Source organism: Microcaecilia unicolor, chromosome 3 (genome assembly GCF_901765095.1).
Source record: "Microcaecilia unicolor chromosome 3, aMicUni1.1, whole genome shotgun sequence".
Classification (NCBI taxonomy): domain Eukaryota; kingdom Metazoa; phylum Chordata; class Amphibia; order Gymnophiona; family Siphonopidae; genus Microcaecilia; species Microcaecilia unicolor.
The window spans coordinates 358904247-358929698 of NC_044033.1; positions in this window are offsets into that span (position 1 = coordinate 358904247).

The following is a 25452-nucleotide window of genomic DNA, read 5'->3' on the forward strand; positions in this document are numbered from 1 at the left end:
AAAAGTTGTATTTAAAGGACCAGTTCTCCTTTTCTCTCTGGGAACTGTATCACTCATTTGTCCTAACCTCTGCATTAATATAAACAACATTCTCTTGTATTCGTTTTGAATTTTCTTTTATTTCTTTTTTTTTCACCCTTGTCCTGTTGGCTTCCTACTCATTCAGAACCAGTGAGCTTGTGCTGCGAGCCTTCATTTGTAATTGCCCAGGGAGTTTTGTTCTATTTTATAACCCCTTCAACATACTCGATCAATGTACCAAGTAGTAGCATAGCGAGAAATAATTCTTTGGTTGACCTAAGGCATCACAGAGGTTACCACCAGTTGTCCTGTTGCTGTCACTGACTGTTTGGGCAGCCATAGTCCACCCAGACTCACCCATGACTATACTTCTGGTACCAGGCTCTGTGTTGCTTTCCAAAAGTGGTAATATTTAAAATGATACCAAATAAGCCATGCAATTTCATTTTCAATATTTTGTGGGTACTAAAGTACATGCAAAGCTCAAAGCAAAATCTATGCAAAATAGGTAATGAGGTGCATAATTTTGAAAGCCACTATTTACCTATTGTGAATACCTACATTTTGTTTGAAAAATATGCAAAAACATAAAAAGTCCAATTTTGTATAGGTTGAGAAAGGGACGTCCATGTTGTGGCATTTACAATTTTCAGTGTATTTTATAAAGCTCACTGAATGAGGAGCCTTCTCTAACATACATGCAAAGCCATGGGGAAAATAAGTGTATTTGATAGCACATACAGGGATGGAATTTATAAATGGTGCTAAACGTTAGGTACCAAAATACTGGGCACTAAGCTAGTGTCACCGCCTACTTGTTGATGTAGTCTAGGCAGCTGCCTAGTCGCTGCCCGGAGTAGTGGGAAGAAAGGGCACACAAAAAATGTATTTGTTCGGTACCAGAGATGGGCTCAGAAATATCCTGGCAGGCTGGGCAACCACAGCACCAGACTTAATACTATATGAGGTCTACACCAGTTGTCATCTTGAACAACACAGAACTTTATTTCGGCTCCAATTGATGAAACCAAAAATATTACAGCAGTTCATGTATGAGCGGCAACTTATATACATCAGTTCTTTGCTTCTCCTCTCCAATTTTTTAAAGTAGATTACTGTTCTACCTCTTTACAGATGTTATAGTTTTCTTTCAGTACATGATGGAATAATAGCAGCCAGCTTGATGACAGTTTTTAGCAATCAGGCCTTAATGCTCTGCAACCTGCAAATGCCTTGCTGGAAAAAGTATTGAAATCCGCCTCTGCCTGAGATGTAACCAGTCCCTTAGCAGGTACATGGTTGTAGCACAGTGTGCGGCAGCAGCCAAAAAAGCAACTAGGATGCTAGAAATTATTAGGAAAGGATGATAAATAAGACCAAGAATATTATAATGCCTCTGTATCACTCCAATTCGCGTTCAATTCTGGTTGCCCTATCTCAAAAAAATATATATATTTTCAAAGCACTTAGCCTTCCAAAGTTCTCTGGCAACGGATTCCAGAGTTTAATTACACATTGCGTGAAGAAAAATCTTCTCTGATTCGTTTTAAATATACTACTTTGTATCTTCATTGACTGTCCCCTAGTCCTAGTATTCTTGGAAAGAGTAGACACTTCACGTCTACCCTTTCCACTCCACTCATTATTTTATAGACCTCTATCATATCTCCCCTCAGCCATCTTTTCTCCAAGCTGAAGAGCCCTAGCTGCTTTAGCCTTTCCTCATAGAGAAGTCGTCCCATCCCTTTTATCATTTTTGTCACCCTTCTCTGCACCTTTTCTAATTCCACTGTATCAGAATTGAACACAGTATTCGAGGTGCAGTTGCACCATGGAGTAATACAAAGACATTATAATGTCCTCATTTTTGTTTTCCATTCCTTTCCTAATAATACCTAACTTTCTATTTGCTTTCTTAGTGGCCGCAGCACACTGAGCAGAAGGTTTCAACGTATCATCGACGACGACACCTAGATCCCTTTCTTGGTCTGTGACTCCTAACGTGGAACCTTGCATTAAGTAGCTATAATTCGGGTTCCTCTTTTCCACATGCATCACTTTGCACTTGCTTACATTTTGGGGGACCATCTAGGCAATTTAGAAATGTCCAGGATGTAACAATAGTCACAAAACAAAAGCAGCAGTGATGCGATTAGATTGAACGTATAAGAGGACAAGACAATAACAAAAGTTAATGGGGGTGATGAATAGCACAAGAATTCTACCAGAGACTAAACCAATAAACTGTAATACAATAGGGAAGTAGAGGGGAAACAGAGGTAACTGATGAAAAAGGGGAAACAGCCAGGAGCAAAAGAGAGAAGACCTTTTAAGAGAGAACCTGAGAGAGGAGGCAACTTTTCAAGGCAGTCTTGAGAAGGATGGGAAAATAAGGAAGTTAACATTAGAGGAATGCAGTGTAAAGGTAGTTATACATAGAAGTAAGTAAACTGGAAGACCTGTTTAATAAGCCATGTGTATGAGAAGAAGGATCTTAAACTGGATTCTGTAACTGATAGGTACCAGTGTTGTACAGAGAGCAACGAGGCAATGTGGTAAGAGTTTAGCATTATAAAGAAGTTTAACTGCTGTATTTTGAATCGGCTGGAGATGTGTGAGAAAGTTACAATAATCTAAACTGGTGAGAAGGATCTAAGAGAGGTTTCAAAGATCCAGTTTTCCGCAGTGACCAGAAACCTTATGTAAGGGCAATCATGGGCCAATCATTGCGGCCTTTGCAGCAGGTAATGCTGCAGGAGAATGGCATAGACCTCCTTTCTTCGCTGAAATGCTATGGTCCTGAAAAAGGAGTATACTGGGCTAGTAAGGGGAAACAGAAATGATCATATATGAAAGTACTCCAGAGATTTTGCACATAGTTTATAGTTTATTTTGATTTTCTAGACCACTCTAGTTTAGAGAATGTTGACACAGAGCCTGCTCTAAAATTCAAGGTGAAATGAATGTCTATGCCCAGCTACTTGCAGCATGATCATCCATTTAAAAAATAAAAATGTCCAAAATGTGGATGGCTTTCACTGCACATGCACATCTATGTTGTGAAATAACAACATAGACATTCATAATGCTCCAAGCTGTCACCCAACCACCCCCCCCCCCCTTGGTTCTGATCCCCCTTTTGCTCCCTCCCCATTGAAATCCTGATCCACAAACAGTAAACCCAGCCCCACCAAAAAATGCACCATCTCCAAATCTTACCCTCACACACCTGGACCTACTTCTGATGTGGATAACAGTCCCAATGGTGCCAGGCTGCAGCAGTCCTCCTGTTCTGTTGGCTGGGATGATGCCAGGGTCTAAGATGGCAACTCTACTTTCTAGAAGGTCATTCAGATTGGAACTGAGATATCCAGGTTGGGACATCTCATGGCCTGCTAGTATGTTAGAACAGAATCTGCAGAAGTACAGCTTGTTCTAAAATACGTGGAGAAATGGATGTTTGTGCACTGGTTATGTATGCATGAACATCTATCTTAGAAAAATGAACATCTAAAATTTCAACTGGTCAAAATGGACATATAAATATTTATTTTAGCTATTTTAGATACAGTATATAGAGGTAGATTTTCAGCCTGCAGCGGTCAGCAGTTTTTAAGCTGCTTGTGATGGACTTTGGTATTGAATATCTAGGTTTGTGTGGTCACTCAGAAGTGAACTGGCCAATATTCAAACTGGTGCCTGGTTATCTCAGCGGATAAAGTTCAGACAACCTTTTGCTGTCCTAAATTTATCCATTTACTTAGTTGGTTAGTGGACTGAATATTGCAACCAACTGGTTAAGTTCCAGCTCTACCCAGGTTCCACCTCTGGCGTGCATCGACAGCTACTGGACAGTGCCTGGGTAGTCACAGGTAATATTCAATGGCACTAACCATTTAAGTTCCACTCAATATTGCCAAATGGCCTGCTCAGCAGAGTTTAACCAGGCAGAAGCTTCAGTTGCCTGGTTGAACCCTTTTGAACATCAGGCCCATAACCATTAATTTTTCCTCAAGCTGACACAGAATCCCTTGCCAGTTTTGGCTTTTGGATGAAGTGGGGGGGGGGGGACATCAAGTACTGGAGGATTAAGAGAGTGACCTCTCTCTTAATCCTGTGTAGTGGAGTGCTGCTCAATAGAAGCATCTTTCTTCATCTAGATATGCTAAGTAGCATGTGTAAATCTTATTCTCAATCTGCTAGGACATAGATGTCTATTCTCATTCTCAAACGGGGAATAAATGTTCATTTTTGTAAGCCCATCCTAGTCCTACACAAGACCACACCCACTTGCCATTTGCATGTTCTACAGTTTTAGACTTGCATATCCCAGCTTTGTAAAATCAGAACTTAGATGTTTATGCATGATAAACATTTAAGTGCCCATTTATGCATATCTAAAATGCAAATAGTGCTTCTAAATACGCATCTAAAGCATTTTTTCTACCTTTAAATAAATATTTCTATTTTTCTTCCCATTTAAATTCTATGGACTAAGATCTTGGTCATATTTAAGAGGCATTGTGGTAATTCAGTATAAGCACACACTTTTGACTTCTTTATCTTTCCTTATTATGACATCCTGCTGTTAACATGTTAATTTCTCTTCTTGCTGTTGATACCAGGAGTGTGACTTTACTTATTGTAAAAAGTATAATGAGGCTGAAGCATGTTGTAATGAAGATTATAATGTATTAAACTGTTTAACACAGAGTTGAAATTATCTTTTTCTCTAAACCGACCAGCTGGGAGAATATCCTAACACAAAATGTTTTGTGATAGAATGGGTTGAAAGGGAAAATTAGCGGAATGATATTATGTGGCCTGCAGCAGGCTATGTAATAGATATTTCAAAAATGGTGAATAATATTTATGATCTGAAGTCAAACACCTTTTCCTTCTACACATACGGAAGTTTGTTTTTAAAGTAAATTACCTGGCTAAATTGACCTATGACACCTGTCAGGAATGTATTGATTATAATAATTTAGAGGCCACCTATTCAAGATTCATAGGCTGCTAATAGCATAAACATTAAAAAAAAAAAAGAAAAACATACAACAGACTTAAAATCAGGGCTTTTTGAGGGGGTACTCGGGGGTACTGAGTACCGGCACCTTTTCCATTGTCTGCTAAAATGGACCTATGGTCCCCAAGTTTTAATGAAAGACCTCAGGCTCTACACACAAATTATGCCTTGTCATGGATTCTGTGACTGGTTGCAGGGGGCCTGCCTATTGTGGGATGGGTCCCTCAGTGATCACCCCACCCCCGAAGAATTGCCTGGCATTTGAGTACAAGCACCTTTTTTGCTAGAAAAATGCACTGCTTAAAATATGCATGCACACATACATATATCAAATACACAATTAGAAATCATGCAGCATAACTAACCTAGCATCATATATTAAACATGTGCTTGAAAAACAGGTTTTAATTTTTCAAAAACATAGGTAGTGCATCTCTAAGAGGCAAAGAGTTCCATAATATAGGTGCTCTACAGGAACATGCCTGGATCTTTCTCAGCTTTACACATGCAGGTTGATATTAAAAGCAATTTAACTGGCCTGAAACAGTTCCTGGTTGGTTAATGCACCTGCTTGGGGCTAGCCAGTCATTTTCAGAGACACGTTAGGGTTCCTTTTACTAAGGTGCGCTAAAAAATGGCCTGCACTGGTGTAGACATGTGTATTGGATGCACGCAGGTCTATTTTCTTTTTTGGGGGTTGAAAATGGATGTGCGGCAAAATAAAAATTGATGCATGTCTATTATGGGCCTGAGACCTTACCGCCACCCATTGACTTAGTGACAAGTCTTATGCATTAACCGGGCAGTAATCGTCAGCACATGTACACTGCTGATTACCATCCAGATAGTGCTGCATACCGGAAATTTTCCAGCATGCGTACTGGATGCACATAAAAAAATGAAATTACCGCCCAGGCCATGCGGTAGCCGGGCGGTAGTTCCAAATCGGAATGCGTTGGGCGCACGCAGTAAAAGGGCCCCTTAACCAGTTAGTGTTGCTGAAAATGTCCAGTTAGCGTCTATCTCAAGCTGGCTATGTTGGGGGCATTTCAGGGACAGAGTTGGCACTTGGCCAGTTAAGTGACCATATTCAGCACTTAACAGGCTAAGGTAACCACATAAATGGGACCACATTTATGCAATGCTCCATAATTGGTTATGCTTTAGTCGGCTCTGCAAACCCGGATATTCAGTGTCAAAGTCCAGACATGGCCCGGGCATAATGTCAGTGGCAGTCAGCAAATGATAAGATGTGCTAAATGAGTTTATGATCACAAGAAAAATGGATATAGTGGTAAAAGGGAAAAACACCAGAACAGAATTGATTATAAAAGTGTCAGTCCTAAGTGATTATTCGGTGAATAGGATGGCGAGAGGGAATATCCTTAAGTATAAAGAAATGCAGTCTGAGACCAAGAAAATGTGGAACAAAGATAAAGAAATATTTCCCATCATATTGGGTGTGACAGGCTTGATCAAAAAGAACTACCAAGCAGTGGCGATCCTAGGTCGGCTGCCACCTGGGGCGGATTGCCGCTGCGCACCCCCCCCCCCCCCAGGTGCAGAGGCATCTGTACCCCCAGGGTGCAGCACGACACCCCCCCTGGCGCAATGACACCCCCCTTCCCGGTGCATCAAGCCCCCCCCCCCAGGGTGCATTCTTGCCTGCTGGAGGGTGCAGAGAGCAGCCACGCACCTGTCGGCTCCCTGCTCCCTCTGCCCCGGAACCGGAAGTAACCTGTTCCGGGGCAGAGGGAGCAGGGAACCAGTGGAGCCGACAGGCGCGTGGCTGCTCTCTGCACCCTCCAGTAGCGTGCACCCGGGGCAGACCGCCCCCACCGCCCCGCCCTTGCTATGCCACTGCTACCAAGTGCACCTGGATAAGTTGCCTATACACATTACAATGTATGAATTCTAGAAAGAAGCTGTCTATGGCACAATGCAGGCGCTACAGCGAGTGTTAGAAGTAAATTTGATAGACTGAGATTATACTTTGTATGCTCTGTCTTAGGAGTAAGGTTCATTCCTGTCATGGTATGCGTTAACTAACCCACTTGGAGAAATTGCCCCCAAGAAAGCACATACTTTTAGCTAGATTAAAAAGAAGCATTCTAATGAGTATGTTTGAGTCAAGGAATGATGCTGTGACTGTATGTTGAGTTGTCTTATGGATTGTGTATGTTTTAACCTGTAAACCGCTTAGGTTTAAGTGGTCTAGAAATTGTATTAAATAAATGAAAGGCATTCTTATATGATTTTCAAATGTCTGTGTATTGTTTTGCCCCTAGCAGGCTGTCAACATAGAGGTAATGTTATAACAGATCGCCTAGGTTGAGAGGCCAAGTAGGAGTCTATTTTAAGCTTATTTTATAAAGACACATGGAGGGGCATTTTCAATATGACATCTATATTGGACTTTGGACGTTTTGCACTAAGGAGGAGATTCTATATATGATGCCTAAAACATCAGTGCCAAATAAGCGTATTCTATAATTGGCACCTTAGGTGACGATTATAGAATATGCTTAGTTAATATTTCAGTGCTTAAATCTGCAAGCATTCATTTACACCAACTAAAATATGGCGTAAATTCCGGCACATAGATTTAAGCGCACTGGGCCATATTTTATGACTAGGCACCTAAATTTCAGAACGCCCATGAAACACCCATTTCCCCACCCATAACCACAATCCTTTTTGCCTGTGTGCATTAGAAGTTCGGTGTGAATCTTTACAGAATATGCTTAGTGTGTTGTGTGCCTAAATTCTAATCACTGCCAATTAGTGCTCATTATTGCTTGTTAGGTGCTGATATAGGTGCCCATTAGCTTGTTAAGTTATGTGTGGCGTTATAGAATCTGCACCGATTTTGGAGCCTAAATTTAGGGGTAAATGTCCCAAATCCAAATAGGAAATATAGCCATTTTTGAAACAGCAAAATGTCTATCTTGTTTTTTTTTTAATGGCAACATACTAAATGCTTTTGTGCTCTACGGGCACCTTTACCAAACTGCAGCAAAAGAAGGCCTGCACTGGCATCGGTGCATGTTTTTGACACGTGCTGAGGCCCCTTTCTCCTGCAGCAGGTAAAAGGTGGACCATTCTTTTTTTCATCAAATGGCCATGCAGCACATGAAGCACTTGCTGCACAGCCATTTGGTGGTGGTGGGGGGTTCCCGCACTAACCCAGCGGTAACCGGGCAGCATGCGGCACTGCCCAATGACTGCCAGGTGCACACTTGGGCTACAAAAATAAATATATTTTTGTAGCACTGGATTTGACAGCACACTGGGGGTGGAAACTACTGCCGAGCATCTGCGGTAGCCCGGCAGTACTTCCTTTTTAGCGAGCTGTAAGCCCACATTGGGCCTACCGCTGCTTTGTAAAATGAGCCCTGTGTGTTTATCATTTTGGTCCATTTTTGAAAAAAAAAATGTCCAAGTGCAAAAAGTACAACGTCAAGCCATTAGGATTTAGGAGTAGCTAGCATTCTTAGTAGACTGGCCACATGGACATTCCAGGAGAGCAGAGGGGCACTCTAGGGGGCACTGCTGTGGACTTCATATAAAAGCTCCCAGGTATACATCTCAATGTTGCCCCTTATCTTGTCTGCTGAGTCCTCCAAAAGCCACCTAAAACCCACTACCCCCCAACTGAACACCACTACAATACTCTATATGTGAACAGGTCACCTATATGTGAGTACAGTAGGTTTTGGTGTGTTTTGGAAGGCTGACACATTCCACTATAAGTGTAACAGTTAGAGTGGGATATGATCCTGGATCCCCTTCTCCATAGTGCACTGCACCAACCACTAGGCTACTCCAGGGACCTGCTTGCTGCACTAATCAGACTAACTATAACATCTGAGGCTGGTATGTTCTGTTTCTTTTAACTCTTTGGGAGGGGTGGGAGGAGGTTGGTGACCACTGGGGGAATAAGGTGAGGTCATTCCTTTATTCCTCCAGTGGCCATCTGGTTATTTAGGGCACCAATTTGTGGCTTAGTCATTATTAAAACAGGTCTAGCTCAAAATGTCTTGGTTTTAGTCCTGACATTTTTGTTTTGTTTCATTATAACTGAAAAACATCCAGGTGTTATAAACACCCAAATCCCACCCTTAACACAGGTTTGGACGCACTACAGATGAAAAGCATAGAAAAACATCTGGAAACTGGGTTTCAAAAATACCAATTTGGACGTTTTGTAAAGAAAAATGCCCAAATGTTTCTTTATGCCACTTTTTAGACATTTTTTCTCTTTTGAAAATGAGCCACATAGGCATCCACAAACGTTCCTGCGATTACGGCTAAAATCCAAGTCTTGGATATTTAAACTTGCTTGGAAGTAACTTTCAATATTCCCCCCTTAAAGTACATCTGAATGTATATGTTTTATAAAGTACATGCATAAATTACAGCATCTCCTGTGCTTGGACCAAAATCTACCCTCAAACAGGTGAGTTGCGTAAAAAGTGTGTGAATTCTTGTCATCACATGCACATTTACATGGGGTGAGGGGATAACTTTATAAGCAGTATTTTACAAACCTATATTTACTTTACTTCACTGTATTTCTTGTGGATTGAAACATACCCAGACGAATTCAGTATGATTTCCATAAATAAAAGACAACTGGACATTCCAGGAATCACAGACAGTTACTACATATGCACATACGGGCAAAAAAGCCATGGAGACCAGGTACAGAAGGACACGGGTGCTTTTAATGCATGTAATTTATGTTGTATAATTTTTGAAGAGAAGCTATTAAAAATTAGAAGCACATTAAGGGGTCATTTTATCAAGGTGCATTAATGGATTTAGTGCACGCTAATGATTAACATGTGCTACATGATAAGATGCCTATTAAGGAGGAGATTCTCTCTCTCTATATATAGCGCCAAAAAAATTCCTATGGGCATCTTATCATTTAGCGCATACTAATCATTAGTGTGCACTAAATCTGATAGTTCACCCTAATAAAAGGACCCCTTAGTGAAGAACCCTTATACTTTGGAACTATGCAAGGTTTTTGAAATATGCCCTTACAAAGATCTGAGTTCTACAAAAATGTCCAAATATGCTGGGATATTCAAACTATAGTTTTTTTGTGTTTCTACTGCAGAAAGAGATGCTTGGGTTGATTTGGGGGATATCAGTCCTAAGCAAAAGTACAGCTTTGCTTACTTGTGGAATCAATGCTACAGAGTCTATAAAATAGATAAGAACTCTTTGTATGATGCATAAGTATATTACAATGTGAACAAAATCAGATTTACTCCATAATGACTTTGGCTTCTAGAGAATCTTAAAAGAATGTAATAGCATAGGCAATAAGAAAGCTCTAAATGAGTATGCAGGATGATGCTTCTGGGAAAACATAAGCATATGCACTAATTGAATGATTCAGAAAAATAAGAGCTGATGATAGACATTGTTTCCTGTCTAGTGTGTGTCTGGTTTGTGTATGTGTTTTAAGTTACTTCATATATGGTACAGCTGGAATTTTGTTTTTCTCTAATTTGAGGCAAAAAAAAAACCAGACCTTACTTGATCCTCCTTCATTTGTCTTTATTCATCAGCCTTTCAATTGGCATTTATTTTCATTTGTGTAAAATCTATGATTTTTTATTTTTCCAGTCCATATTTTTACTTAGGGTTCCTTTTGCTAAACTGAGGTAGTGATTCATGCGTGGCAAATGTGCCAAAGCCCATTGAATGGGCTGCCTTGCATTTGGCACATGGTTTAGTAAAAGAGGTCCTTCATTTTCCTAGCATATTTATTTTTATTAAAAAAAATATATATATATATATATATTCCATGTAATCTACAATCTGTAATTGATTTCAGTAAAACATACAGAATTTCAAATCACATAAAAACAAAACAAATTATAAAAGCACAATGAATTTCAAATAAACATGTATTCCCTTATTAAATTCAAAACTCCTTACTTTCCACACAAAACATCCAATGAGCTAGTAATTCAAGGCTCACTAAGGTGCTCTTTTTGAAAGCAGATGGATGTCTCAAATGGCCAAAACGCCCAAATCGCTCTTTTCGAAAGGCAGAGTTTGGACGTTTTATACTGCAGTTCATCCAAATTGCAAGGGGGTGTGTTGGAGGCATGTTTGGGTGGGACTAGGGTGGGCCCAAAATTAGAACGTCTTTCTACGATAATGGAATGGGAAGAAACATCAAAGGCAAAAAAGAACATTTTTATCTAGACCTGTTTCGATCACGTCCAGGGTACAAAAATGTGTCCTGATTGAGCAATTGACTACTGGAGGAATGAAGGCATGACCCCTCCTTCATCTCCCAGTGTTTACTAACCCCCTCCCATCTCCCTAAGAAGTGACAGTGTATACTAGGTTCTATAACAGCTTCAGGTATTATGAACATTCCTAATAGAGCAGCAAGCAAGTGTAAGGAGTAGCCTAGTGGTCAGTGCAGTGGACTTTGAACAACGGGACCCAGGTGTAACTCCCATTTTAACTCATTTATTTCTGTACAATTATGTGATCCCTCCTGGAATATAGAAATGCCTACTGTACCTGAATTTATGTGACACTTGCAAGCATGATGGCTGTTACAGTGGTGTACCTTTAGGTCCAGTAGATTTTTATCTGTTCCTGAGGTTATAAAATAATGATAGAGGTCTATAAAACAATGAGTGGAGTGGAACGGGTAGAAGTGAATCGCAGTGGGGGCGGTCTGCCCCGGGTGCACGCCGCTAGGGGGGTGCCGCGCGTCTGTCGGCAATGCTCGTTCTCTGCTCCCTCTGGCCCCGGAACAGGTTATTTCCTGTAACGGGGCAGAGGGAGCAGGGAATGAGCGTTGCTGACAGACGCGCGCCACCCCCCCCCAGCAGGTAAAGATGCACCGGGGGGTGTTGTTTCACCGGGGGGAGCTGCCCCTTTCACATCCCCTGCCCCGCCCTTTCCATGCCCTCACCCCACCCCTGGCGCATATTCCCCTCCTCCCCAATCACCTTGCCTCCCCCATGTCATCTCCACTCCCCCCCCCCCCGTCACCTCCCCTCCCCTTACTCTACTATCCCTAGTGGCCTAGAGGTACCTCTTCGAGGCAGGAAAGAGCCCCCTCTTTCCTGCCCGGAGCGCTGCTGACAGCTGCCCTGCATCCTGTGGTGAGTCCAGCTCTCGGCGTTTCAAAATGGCCGCAGAGAGTTGAAGTCTCGCAAGGCTGCTTCAACTCTCAGTGGCCATTTTGAAACGCCGAGAGCCAGACTCACAGTATGCAGGGCAGCTAGCAGCAGCGCTCTGGGTAGGAAAGAGGGGGCTCTTTCCTGCCCCGAAGATGAAGAGGTACCTCTAGACCACCAGGGATTGCAGAGTAAGGGGAGGGGAGTCCCGCGCCCGCCCCTGCCCGCCAACCCGTTTGTGTCCGTCATTTCGCCGGGGGGGGGTCGCGCTGCACCCAGGGGGCGCTGCACCCGGGGGGGGGGGGGCGCATCGGCGATCCGCCCTGGGTGTCAGCCCCCCTAGGAACGCCACTGGTGAATCGTTTGTTTACTCTTTCCAAAAATACTAGGACAAGGGGGTATGCGATGAAGCTACAAAGTAGTACATTTAAAACGAATCAGAGAAACTTTATTTCTTCACTCAACGTGTAATTAAACTCTGGAATGTGTTGCCAGAGATTGTGGTAAAGGTGGTTAGCTTAGAAGGGTTTAAAAAAGGTTTGGACGGCTTCCTAAAGGAAAAGTCCATAGACCATTATTAAAATGACTTGGGGAAAATCCTCTGCTTATTTCTGAGATAAGCAGCATAAAATGTATTGAACGTTTTGGGGGATCTTGCCAGGTATTTGGGACCTGGATTGACCATGTTTGAAACAGGATGCTGGGCTTGATGGACCTTTGGTCTGTCCCAGTGTGGCAAAACTTATGTACTGAAGGGCTCACAATAACATATAAAGGAATTAAGGAGGGATTTGTAACTGGGTTGTGTTATTTAAAGTCCACTGTACTGACCATTAGGCTGCCCCTCTGCTCTACAGAAATGGTTTTTGTGGCCATTTTTGTACCAGATAGATGTTTTTGTGCCTGCTTTTTAGGTGTTCATACCTTAGACATTTCATTTTAGAAAATAGCTGTTCATGCTGGACATTTTCAATGCAAGAACCTCCTTTTCATGTTTGAATAGGAAATCCTGACGTTTTTCCTGTTTGAAAATAGCTACGAGATAGACGTTTTGTCCAAGTGTCTCAGATTCTGTCAATATCAAAATATTCATTGGAATAACAGCCTTTAGAGTGTTCTATGTTCTTCATAGATTTCATAGAATAAGTTAGTAAATTCCACATTCTTGGACCAGCAACATAAAATATGGAATTTCTGTATTGTAAGCTCTTTGAGCAGGGACTGTCTTTCTTCTATGTTTGTGCAGCGCTGCGTACGCCTTGTAGCGCTATAGAAATGCTAAATAGTAGTAGTAGTAGTATTCATCTAAGTGAATCATTTGAAAAGAGGGAACATTCAGGAAGTTGGCTAATTAGATCTCAAGGATCTTGATGGTTGGTGTACATGTAAGCTTAAAAAATATATATACTGAGGATACCTTTGCTGGGTATCCTCCTTTTTCCTTCTGGCCATTACTATGCACCCAAGCATTCTTCCGGCTTTTGCCATCATCTTTTCTACTCGGTTGGCCATCATGAAGTAATCATATATGATCACCCTAAGGTCCCACTCTTCTTTCATGTAATAAAATATTTCACTTCCTATATTATAATTCTTGTTCCCTTGGATTTATGCAGCCCAGATACATAACTCGGCTTCCAGTTTAGACCTGGGCTCTAAATGAAGGTATAGGTGCAAAGGTTAACAGAACTGATCATCCTCCCTAGAATACCCCCAGCAAGAGCAATATCTCTCGGGCCCCAATCCTCCCACATCCCTCTGGCAAACACCCCAGTTTCCTGAACACCTCTAGACCATACCCAGGGTCTCCTTGTTATCTACTGGGGACGGGGAAAGAGTGATCTCTGGTTTCTTCTACTCTGTTCGGTGCCCAGAATCCGAATGAAACCTCTAACACCTAGCAGTAGTCTCATAGTACTACTACTATTACTACTAGGGATCATGCCAAATAAGGGCAAGCAGTGTGTGTGTACGTGGGGGAGGGGTGGGGGAGAGTTTGGGGGTTTGTCTCTTGTCGAGGGATTTGGAAGGATAGGATCTTGTCAGGGGATTTGGGGGACAGGATTCTTGTTAGGGGTATAAAATTGTTATGATTGGGGTCAGAACCCCTCTCAAACTTACCTCTTTCCTGGGGGTCAGCTTCTTAGCTGGCTTCTGTTTCTTTTGTCTGTCCTTTCTGAGCTGGCTCTGTCTCTCTGTGCTGGCAGCTTCCAGCAGCATGGGGTTAATTGTTTTACTTTACTACAGTTGTGTGGGTGGACTGAGTTAGCTCTACCTCTCTTTGGGTGTACTGGCTTCAAGTGCTTCACGGTGTTGCATTGGTGTGGGTTGGGCCTCTCTGGGTCAGTGTGCTTTTGCCTAGGTCTAGGGAGTGTGACATCATCAGGGAGGGCCTTGATAAGGAAGTAGTGTTGTTTCCTTCAGAGCCTTTGCAACGGTGGCGTTTGCTTCTGGCTACTTGCTTTAGGTCCAGGTTAGTTTAGTGCAGTGTGCACTTGTGACTTGTGTGTTTGACTTCCCTGTTTTTCCCTTTTGTTACGGTGAGTAGCACTGCTTTTGGTGCAGTGCTGGAGTTTGGTGCTGGCTGGGAGCACCCTTGTTAGTAAGTGCTTAGGAAGCACCTTTTGTTGTTTGGGTATTTGGCTTTCCTGCTTGTTTCCTTGTGTCTTCCCCGCTTTTCCTCGTGACCTTTGTTTAGCTGCTGTAGCTTGGTGCTTAGGAAGCACCGGGGTGAGAACCCGTGTTTAGCTGCTGCAGCTTGGTGCTTAGGAAGCACCAGTGTTAGGTCTGGCATTTGTCTTCCTTTCCCCTTGTGGCTTCCCTGCACTTCTGTTAGTGTAGGGCGTAGGGGCACCCCTGTTAGTTTCTGTTAGGAGCACTGCTGTTAGTGGAGGGCTTAGGAGCTTTTCTGTTGGGGCCGGGCTTAGGAACACTTTTGGTCAGTTTAGGAGTTAGGCGCACTTCAGTTACAGCTTGTTCTAGTCCTGGTCCCTGTGTCGTCCAGTAAGTCCTGCCGGCTACTCGAACCCAGGAGCTCAACTCCTGGGGGCTTAGTAGCTAAGTGCAGGTGAAGCTGTGTGGACCAGTCCGGTGTGCTCCAGTTCAGTGTTCCAGTCCTGTGTCCTCCAGTCCGGGGAATTCCAGTCCAGTGTTCCAGTCCGGGGATTCCAGTCCAGTGTTCCGGTCCGGGGTTCCAGTCCTGTGTCCTCCAGTCCGGGGAATTCCAGTCCAGTGTTCCAGTCCGTGTGTTCCGGCTTGCTGGGCGGTGCCTGCTGTCCCTGCCGGTGTCGCTGTGCTTGCCCAGCGTTGGTTGGTGGGTTTTGCCTGCTGCTGTCGCTCCTCGTCAGCAGCCCAAGGGCTCACGTTTGCTCCAGAGCCCGGCCCCGCGGGCTCTGAACCTGAGAACCTGACAAAAATATTTTAGGGATATGGTTGTTGATAGGGATGGGAGGGGGAGGGGGAGGGGTTGGCCCCTTTTAGAGATATAAGGCCTGTTTCAATTCAGTTGCTCATGTAGAACTCAGCATAGCTAATTTGTCTACATCTGCATTCCCAAAAGAGATAAAAAGCTATACATTATAAATGTACATTTGAAAAAAAAAATGTTATGATCAGCAAAGAATCCAATCCCCACACGTAAATGTTAAAAAAGAGTGGAGAAAACAAAGCTATGCAAGCAACACCAAAGGAGTGTCCCCTTCCTTCAAGGAGGCCAGACACATCAACAGCATGATCTATAGTATAAAATGCTGCACTAAAATCCAGTATTACAAGCAAAGATCATCACCCCATCCAAATATGACAACAAATCATCATACATTAACTGTGCTATCACGTCACCTAAACCCAGATTTAAACTCATTAAGCATACCCTTCAGTTCTACAGATTCTTGGAACTGAAGCAAAATAGTCATTTCTATAACCTTTGATTTAAAAAAAAAAATGTAAGTTATTAAACTAGTCAAAGATTTTCAAGCTTAGGGGGGAAGTTAGTAAAAGGTGAGCATTTACTTCACCTTGATTTATAATTCCTTAGGTTGCTGATAACCATAGTAAATGAATAATACAGCATTGTTGTAGTGGCCTGGGAGCATCAGGCCTCAAGGCTGCAGCTCAATGCTCCCAGCCAGACCCTAAAGGGGCTGGTGCTGTTCCCCCTAACCCTACCCCTGTTCACACTCCCATGATCAAGCCCCCCCAAACATCCATGATCAAGCCCCACTGATCTCACCATCATTGTGGGCCTATCAGCTTGTTCCCTGATAGTTCAATGGTTTTTAGGCAGGAGCAATACCAGTCGTTTCTGCCCTGCTGGTGCCATCTCCAAAATGGTGACTTTTATGGTAGTCTCACACTACTCTTTAGGGGTCATATTTCCTGATACAGAAAACATATTTGGGTCCTGGCTGAATATTGGCTAGGACCTGCATAAGTGCCTCTGTCAGTTTCTTTATCCCCCCACTGCTCCCCCATTGATTCAGACATCTCAAACACCCCCAGATGACTCAGACCTCTAATACCCCAGAACACCCCTCACTTCAGACCTTGTGACCCCCCCCCCCCCCCCCCCACACACACACACATACACACATTGATTCAGAACTCCATCAAACTGAGGGCATTGAGAGGTCTGAATCTGCAGGGGATGCTGGTGATTGGGGCAGTCAGAATAGCAGGAGGTTGTTGAGAAGGTTTGATCATGGGGGGAGTTCAGGAGTGGGGTCCAATCAAAGAAGGGGACGGGAGGGAGGGAAGCACATGCAACAAGGTCAGCCACTACCTGGAAGCTATGTGGGTGCCAGTTGATATAGAGTGTGTTTACCTGCATAGCTAAGGTCCCAATGTTCAAAAGTAAGCGCGGTTGCTAGAGGCCATTAGTGCCATACTAGTGTCTGCATTTACTTGCTCAGAATGTTCAGAGGGGTCTAGTGAAAGCACACAATGGTGTCTGTTTCCTGAATATAAATATAAGCGTCCAAGCTGAAAAAAATTAAAGCGCTTATTTTTAGGCTGCAGAAAACAGACTCCAATGTGTGCTTCACGTTCAGTATTTACCAGACGCATGTGCACAGGAGCTGAGCTTAACAGAGAACTCTTTTGCATATGCACCAAGCACAATCCTCCCACACGAAAGCACAATCCTCCCTCCGAACTCCCTCTTTCGCAACAATATAAACACACCTATATTTACTTTTCATTAGCGTTGAGCATTAGGGCATTGTTTTTCTGTGCTTTTTTGACGGTATTTTTATGGAGCTATTTGGAACAGCGTTGGGATGTTTGAGCATCAGAGCCTAAATGAGCAAACTCACAACTGCTATTTATGAGGGAAATAGAAATTGTAGCCATTTTACAGACACACTAAAAGTGGCCTCTGTACGCTGGAAAGCCGCGCACTTCTTATACTATAGGCAACTTTATAGCAGCTTAGTAAAAGGGCACCTTATTTTACTGGGTTAGCTGCTAAGTTATTTTATGTAGATTTAGTAAAGGAGAATAGTTTTTATTTCTTTTTTTTTATCGCTTGCTTACTCTAGGGCATTTTATTTTGCTTCCACTTCAAAAGTCACAGTACTTCTAAGGTGTGTGTTAGTTGAACTGCCTGGGAGTCCATATTTCAGAGTTTTATAGAAACCTAATGACCTCAGAAATGCAGGAATCCTCACAAAGGACCAGCAGTTCATTTAAATTGATGTTATCACCACTCAAAAACTTTGTATCTCAGGTTAAAAATGTTACTATACTTCACTGAGATGTAGGTTTTTTTTGTTGTTGTTGTTTGTTTGTTTTGAAAAGATGTGCATGAATTTGCCTTGCTCATTAATGTGGAATTCATATATATATATATATATATATATATATATATATATATATATATACAGTATATTCACAAGGAAGTCTGCTACTGCAAAGGTATTTTTGTTAAGCCATGCAAAATGTGTTTTTTCCCCACAAAGCACACTTTTTCAAAGTAGCATCTCACTTTAGTATATCAGTTTCAAAGTCCTCAATTTATCCACAGAACAACTATAAATCTTTTTGTTTTATTTCTTGACGGGGGGGTCAGGGAGAGGGGAATGGGTTGTGTTTAATTGCTTGACTTCTCTATCCCAAGCTCAGGGCCCTCAATCAAAGTTTGTACTTGAGGCAAAGGAGAGTGAAATGACTTGTCCAAGGTTCCAAAGAGTATGAGTTGATAAAGTGGGATTTCAACTCTCATTCCTTTGGGCCTGATATTCAAAGAAAGCTGAGCTCCTAAATTTACAGCACGTTCCTAAGGTTGGTTCCTAATTTTTTCCCTGTCCTAAATCCACTCCTGTTGCCACTGACTTTTTAAGAGTTTAGTGAAAATTTGCATATGAGGTAATCCCTCAGCCCTGCTCAACTTTTAAAGGGCCAATTTATGAGCATAATTCTCTTTTACTAAATTGTGGTAAGCAGTGGCGTTCCTGGCCTGGATGGCACCCGGGGCGGAGCACCGATGCGCCCCCCCCCCTGGGTGCAGCGCCCCCCCCCCCCGCTAGATGACACCTCCCCCCCTCCGGCGAAATTACACCCCCCCGGGTGCACGCCACTGGGGGGGGTGCCGCAGCGCGCGCCTGCTTCTCCAAGTTCGCTAAACTTCGTTTGTTCGCTGCAGCTCCCTCTGCCCTGGAACAGGAAGTAACCTGTTCTAGGGCAGAGGGAGCTGCAGCGAACGAACGAAGTTTAACGAACTCGGAGGAGCAGGCGCGCGCCACGGCAACCCCCAGCGGCGTGCACCTGGGGCGGACCGCCCCCACCGCCCCCCCCTTTGTACGCCACTGGTGGTAAGCACTCGTGTGTGCTTACTTGAGCTTAAAATGGCTTGCTGCGGGACATGCTCAGGCATCCTGTGGGAAGTTTTTAATCAGTGCAAGCAAATCCAGGTGCTAATTGTTTATGGATTTTTTTTGTTGGAGGGGTGTATCAGGGGGAGGAGAGTGGGCATCCCTGTGCTAATCAGTTAGCACAGTTATGTTAGCAAATGCTAACTAATTAGCGCAGGATTACTGTGTGAGCTCTTACCGCCTACAAAATAGGTGTAGGTAGTGCTTACACTATGATTATTTTAATGGCCATGTACTAATGGCACATTGAAATCACCTTAACAAATATCTTTGAGGTGCTGAGACGATAGCTTTCCAGGGAGTTTTGGTGAGGACTCTTGAAAAAGCCAGTGCGAAACGGGTCCGTCAGGACCTCACCCTGGGAGAGAGCAGCAACGTAACAGCCCTTAGCTTACAGCACGGCACAGATAAGTTGCAATTCAATTTGTCAGTTGTTGATAACTTTTTGAAGTAAAATAAGAGAAGTTTTTTAGCTTATGATTACTTTTTTACCGTATTGCTCCAGTACATCGTACAGTTTCGGCTAATCTACCCAGTACAGCAACGGAAGTATGAAGCTTTTCCTCTCAGCACCTCAAAAATATTTGTTAAGGTGATTTCAATGTGTTTTCGATTCATGATTAGCTCTGTTTGACAACCATACACAGTGAATCATATTCGTATATTTGCATGTACTAATGGCAACATGGCCATTAATAGGAAAAATAGAAAACCAGCCATTTCCTGCTGCAGTGGGAATGGCCTTAGCATACATAGAAAAAATCCACGTAAGGACATGCTAAGACCACTTTTTATGACAACTTAGTAAAAGGACCCCAAAGTTAGGAGCATAAATCTTTTGAATATTGAGCCCTTTGATTGTCTAGAACCTTCTTCTACTATGCAACACAAGCAAGGAGAAAGCCAGTCTCCCTCACTGCCTGGCCATTGTGCCATAACTACTACTACTACTTAACATTTCTAAAGCGCTACTAGGGTTACGCAGCGCTGTGCAATTTAACATAAAAGGACAGGCCCTGCTCAAAGAGCTTACAATCTAAAGGACAAGTGGGTAGTCAATTCGATAGGGGCAGTCAAATTGGGGCAGTCTGGATATCCTGAAGGTAAGAGTTAGGTGCCGAAGGCAGCATTGAAGAGGTGGGCTTTAAGCAGAGACTTGAAGATGGGCAGGGAGGGGGCTTGACGTAAGGGCTCAGGAAGGTTGTTCCAGGCATAGGGTGAGGCGAGGCAGAATGGGCGGAGCCTGGAGTTGGCAGTGGTGGAGAAGGGTACTGAGAGGAGGGATTTGTCCTGTGAACAGAGGTTTCGGGTGGGAACATAAGGGGAGATGAGGGTAGAGAGGTAGTGAGGGGCAGCAGATTGAGTACATTTGTAGGTAAGAAGGAGAAGCTTGAACTGAATGCGGTTTCGGATTGGAAGCCAGTGAAGTGACCTGTGCGTTCATTTGAACAACATAGCAACTATCAATGTGAGTAGAATATGAAATGCTGCTGTACTACAGCGGCATTTCATATGCTACTCACTCTCTTTCATCAACGGTCTTTTTGAAGACCAGCTTACATTCATTTTTCTAGATGCATTGCCAAGGACAAATGTGATTGTCAAGTATACATATCAAGACTCCTGAGACAGGCACATGTGTGCCGATACATGGTACCGTGTAGAGTCAGCTTAAATAAACACCTATAACTTTACTTTGGAGTCCTGAGTCTGGTTTTGAAGGGCCTGATCCAGTTCCCACTCCATGACTGTGGTTTTTCATGTTCCATCTGTAGTGATTGCTTTTTCAAAAGAATGTACACTCTTTCAAAAGAGCATGCACTGTTTGCAAAGAGTGTATGTTCTTTCAAAAGAGATGTACTCTTTCCTCATACTACATGCATGTGTGAACCTGAATAATGTGTGCATACTGTTTGTGGATTGCGTGCACTCTTTTGAAAGAGGGCAGACTCTTTCCGGAAGAGCGCATACTCTTAACAACATTGCTTCCATGACAACATTATGGAAAGAAAGAAAGAAACAAACAAACAAAACGTTTCCAGAAATGGCACAAAAAAATAATACAAAAAAATTCTGGCTTCACATCCCTAGTTGGCACCACCTCTTAGAGCACTAAATCAATTTGGTCTCCATACCTGTGACCAATATAGGGGTCCTTTTACTAAGATGCATCGAAAAATAGGCTGCGCTAGTGTAGACACGTGTTTTGGGTGCATGCAGATCTATTTTTCAGCGTGCCTGTAAAAAAGGCCTTTTTATTATTTTTGCCAAAAATGGACGTGCGGCAAAATCAAAATTGGCGCGCGTCTATTTTGGGTCTGAGACCTTACCGCCAGCCATTGACTTAGGGGTAAGGTCTTATGCATTAACTGTGCAGTAATCGCCTATGAGAATAGAATGATGATTACTACCCGGTTTTTGCTGCGTACCAGAAAATAACAATTATTTTCCGGCGCACATAGTGGAAGCGCATCAAAAATGAAATTACCGCAAAGGGCCATTGGTAGCCAGGTGGCAACTCCAAATTGACGCGCATTGTACACGTGTAGGTGTCTACGCAGCTTAGTAAAAGGCCCCATAGTGCTCATTACTGCCAATCTGTGATATGAACACTTGTTTACCGAAAGCCAGGAACATGTATAAGACAAATATTTTCAGTTCCTTTTTGGGTTAATTTGTCCTTTTTGCCCAATTTTCAGGCATTTTTCTGTTCATTTCACACATTCATTTTAATTAATTTTTTAATGCACATTTAACATGCAATCATTGACTTAACACACATTATTTATTTATGTATTTATTTATTTATTTATTTATTGCACTTGTATCCCACATTTTCCCACCTATTTGCAGGCTCAATGTGGCTTACAAAGACCTGTTATGGCAGCGCCATTCCAGGGTAAAAGATACAGTTAGTGTTACAAAAAGATTAAGGTTAACATAAAAGAGTAGGTGAATGTGCTTTAAATCGTTTTAGCATACACTGTGGGGTAGATATTCAGTTGGTAGCGCTTAGTATTTTGCTGACCAGCATTATGCCTGGAAATCCAATTTAAGGCCATGTATGGTCTTCGGCATTGTATTTCTGGGTTTCTGGAACCTGCTAAACCATAGCCAGTTAAGTGAGATATTCAGTACTTAACTGGCTATGGGGTATCACGTAAAGATAGGACTCACTTTTATGCAACCCTGCTTTTGCAGTGATCTTTGCTGGTTAAGTGCAGAATATTGGCACAAAAGAGAGGGTTCCAAGTACAAAGAAAAACCTAGAGCAGAACAAAAAGCACAAGTGGACCTCCAGGAACAGGACAGAGAGAATGCATTATTGAAAGGACCCGACACGGGGCGTGTTTCGGCGATCAAGCGCCTGCTTCAGGGGTCGCAACAAAATTCAATGTCCAAGTAAAGATCTTTTCAAATTGGTCAGATGTCTTCTTGTGTCAGATTCACAAAATGCTTTGCACATAAAGATTCAAAGAAAATATTCCGTTATATCGGGAGTGGAGATCGCACTTCAAAGCAGAATAATTGCCTCAGTTCTGTAGTAAAAAATGGTTGTCTGAAAGACCTTCAAAAAACAGTGCTGAATACATCACCAGTGAAGTGCTGACTCTGCCCCTCTAATGCTTCCAAAATAGCCGGTTTTGCTTTAGGTGCTAACTGGTCATTTTCAGTGGCATTAACCGGTTAATTGCTGCTGAAAATACCAGTTAGCTCTGAGCAAACAATTTAACCAGCCAGGATCTGTTTCTGGCCAGTTAAATTATTTTGAATATTGATCCCTAAAGTTTTAAGGCACACTAATGAACTGAATGCACACAAACAAATGCACATCTCTTCTGACAACTCCATTAGAACTCTTTGTCCTAGATTTAAAGTCAAAATTGTAAATTTGTTTCCTCTATTTTTCTTTGCCTGCCCTTTAGTACATGTGCAAAAATATTTGGATTTCTTCTAAACTTTCATTCAAAAGTTTCCCTTCTCTTCTAAATGTACATATATAATCCCTCTGCTGGTTCAGGTAAATCAAGTCAACCTTCAAGAATGTTTTTGTTGCCTGGCGAGCACTGAGCAATCAAGTGATCTCATACCTGCAATCCTTCGGGTCCTCAAGTGCCTTTTTTTTTCCTTTCAGAAAGTTACTGAAGCAATACATTAAGGGGTCAATATTCAAAGCAATTTAACCAGCTAGAAATGGCTCCTGGCCGGTTAAATTGCCTATTCAGGGCTAACTGCTAATTCTCAGCAGCACTTAGGGATTGTTTTACTAAGCCATGGTAAAATGTGGTCTGTGGTAGTGTGGACTCCTGCTTTTGGCATGCGCTGGGCCATTTTTTACCACAGCTGGGGAAAAGGGCATTTTTCAATGGGCCTGGAAAAGGGCATACACTAAAATGGTAAGCAGCACACACCTATTTACGACCTGAGTTCTTAACTCTGGCCGATCACTGCAGGCTGAATATCAGATCCTTAGTTAATCATGGAGAAGAAAAAAAATTATGCAAGGGCTTTCTTATGAGGGAAACAATTAATAGGAGAACATAGCAGTATAGAGAGAGAGAGAGAGAGAGAGAGAGAGGAGTATAGGAGAGGCAGACAAAGATTCATAGAACACAAGAAATTGGTCAACAACTGAAGCATGATTGCTGTTTCAGTATTGTCTGAGAATCTTTCTGGTATTTAGGTCCCGATGATCAATTTCCCATGCTGTTCTGAAACAGCACCCTAAAACTAGCACCGGAACAGTGTGGGGAGTTAACTCCCCAATTATCAATGCTAATGACATGCAAATTTAGGCATGTTATTAGCTTTGATTATTGGGGGAAAGCGCAGGAGGATTGTGCCTGGCCATGCGCTCAGGTACAATCCTCCCGCACTTGTTTGACAGGTCCGGGTTGTCAAAAGCCCGGACCTGTCAAACAATTCAAGAGGCTACTTCTGAACCTCCACAAAGGCAAGACCCTGGTGGCCTAGTGCCCCCAAAGCCCCCACAACCCCCCTGGACCCTTATATGGTATAGAAGCCTCATCCAGTGCATCACAGGATACACTGGGCAGGGCTGGGCACTGCCATTTTGGAGGCAGTGCTCATAGGAAGAGGGACTAGGATTGCATCCCTCCTCCATTTAAGGTACCAGAGGTTCAGGAGAGGGGATCACAGTTGCTACTAGACCACCAGGTCCAGTGACTGTTGGGGGGATGGAGGTCCACCAGACCTCCAGCCCCCTATGTCAGTGTGGGGGCTTGGGGGGGAGTCAGTCACCGCTAGGCCACCAGTGATGAGGGTCCTTGAAATGGGTCCCACTAGACCACCAGGGTATTTGTATTTGGGATGGTGGTCCAGGGGTCCACCAGGGTAAATTGGCTTTTCTGAAAATTGCCCTATTTTGTGTAATTAAAAATATGCACTGGCTTCCACTGTATGCCCACGTCACTGTGTTAAAAAGAGATGTTTAGATTGGGGGAATAAAAGAGCACACATCATTCAAATTTTGAAAAGTATACATGCTAATTGGTTATCCCTCCAAGCCCCACCACCACCACACACACGCAACAAGTTTGGCCACCCACAAAAAGAGTAGGTGATACAAATACAGCTGTTTTTAGTACACATACTTCCTGGTTACTGATTTTCAAAGAGAAAACACACAATGTATACAAGTTATTAGTGCTCACATATATTGTAAATAGCGGAGGGTCTACATTGTCCCCATGTATATTGGAAACTAAATAAGTATAATTTGGTTAGCAAGATGGTACCAATACCATAATTCTATATGGTTTGCATATCAAATATTTCTGCAGTTGGAAAATATGCAAGTTAACTAAATTTCCAATAAAACAAAAGGCTTGACACAGTGTATAAAAATCTACCCCTCCCCCACCCCAAAAAGGCAATGAGGCACAGGCATGGAATAATGAGGAATAATATGTTCTCCTAATACTAACAATGATGCAAATAGTAGTTCATTGTTTACAACAAAGAATTGGAAGGAACATAAACCTTTAGAATGTTTGGAAGAGAAGAAAGGGGGAAAAAAAGAAAGGAAACTCTTAGGAACAGACCTTTATCTCATTTAACAGCTTTTGCATGCCCAGCTATTGTTAAACCGGTAGAAAATTGCATATAATTATAATTTATTACATGCAATTCCCATCTCCTTTCAGACTGGAAATGGTAGAAAACTAGTCTTTTTTTTTTTCATTTGGCTTGTATGTGACTTTCAAATGAGTTCACAGCCAATAAGAAATACATGATACAGTTTATAGAAATCTATATCCTCTCCTCAAATAAAATCAACAACCCCCTCCAAAACATGCTAAACAGAATAATTTACTCATATATTATAACCATCCACCTAACTTAC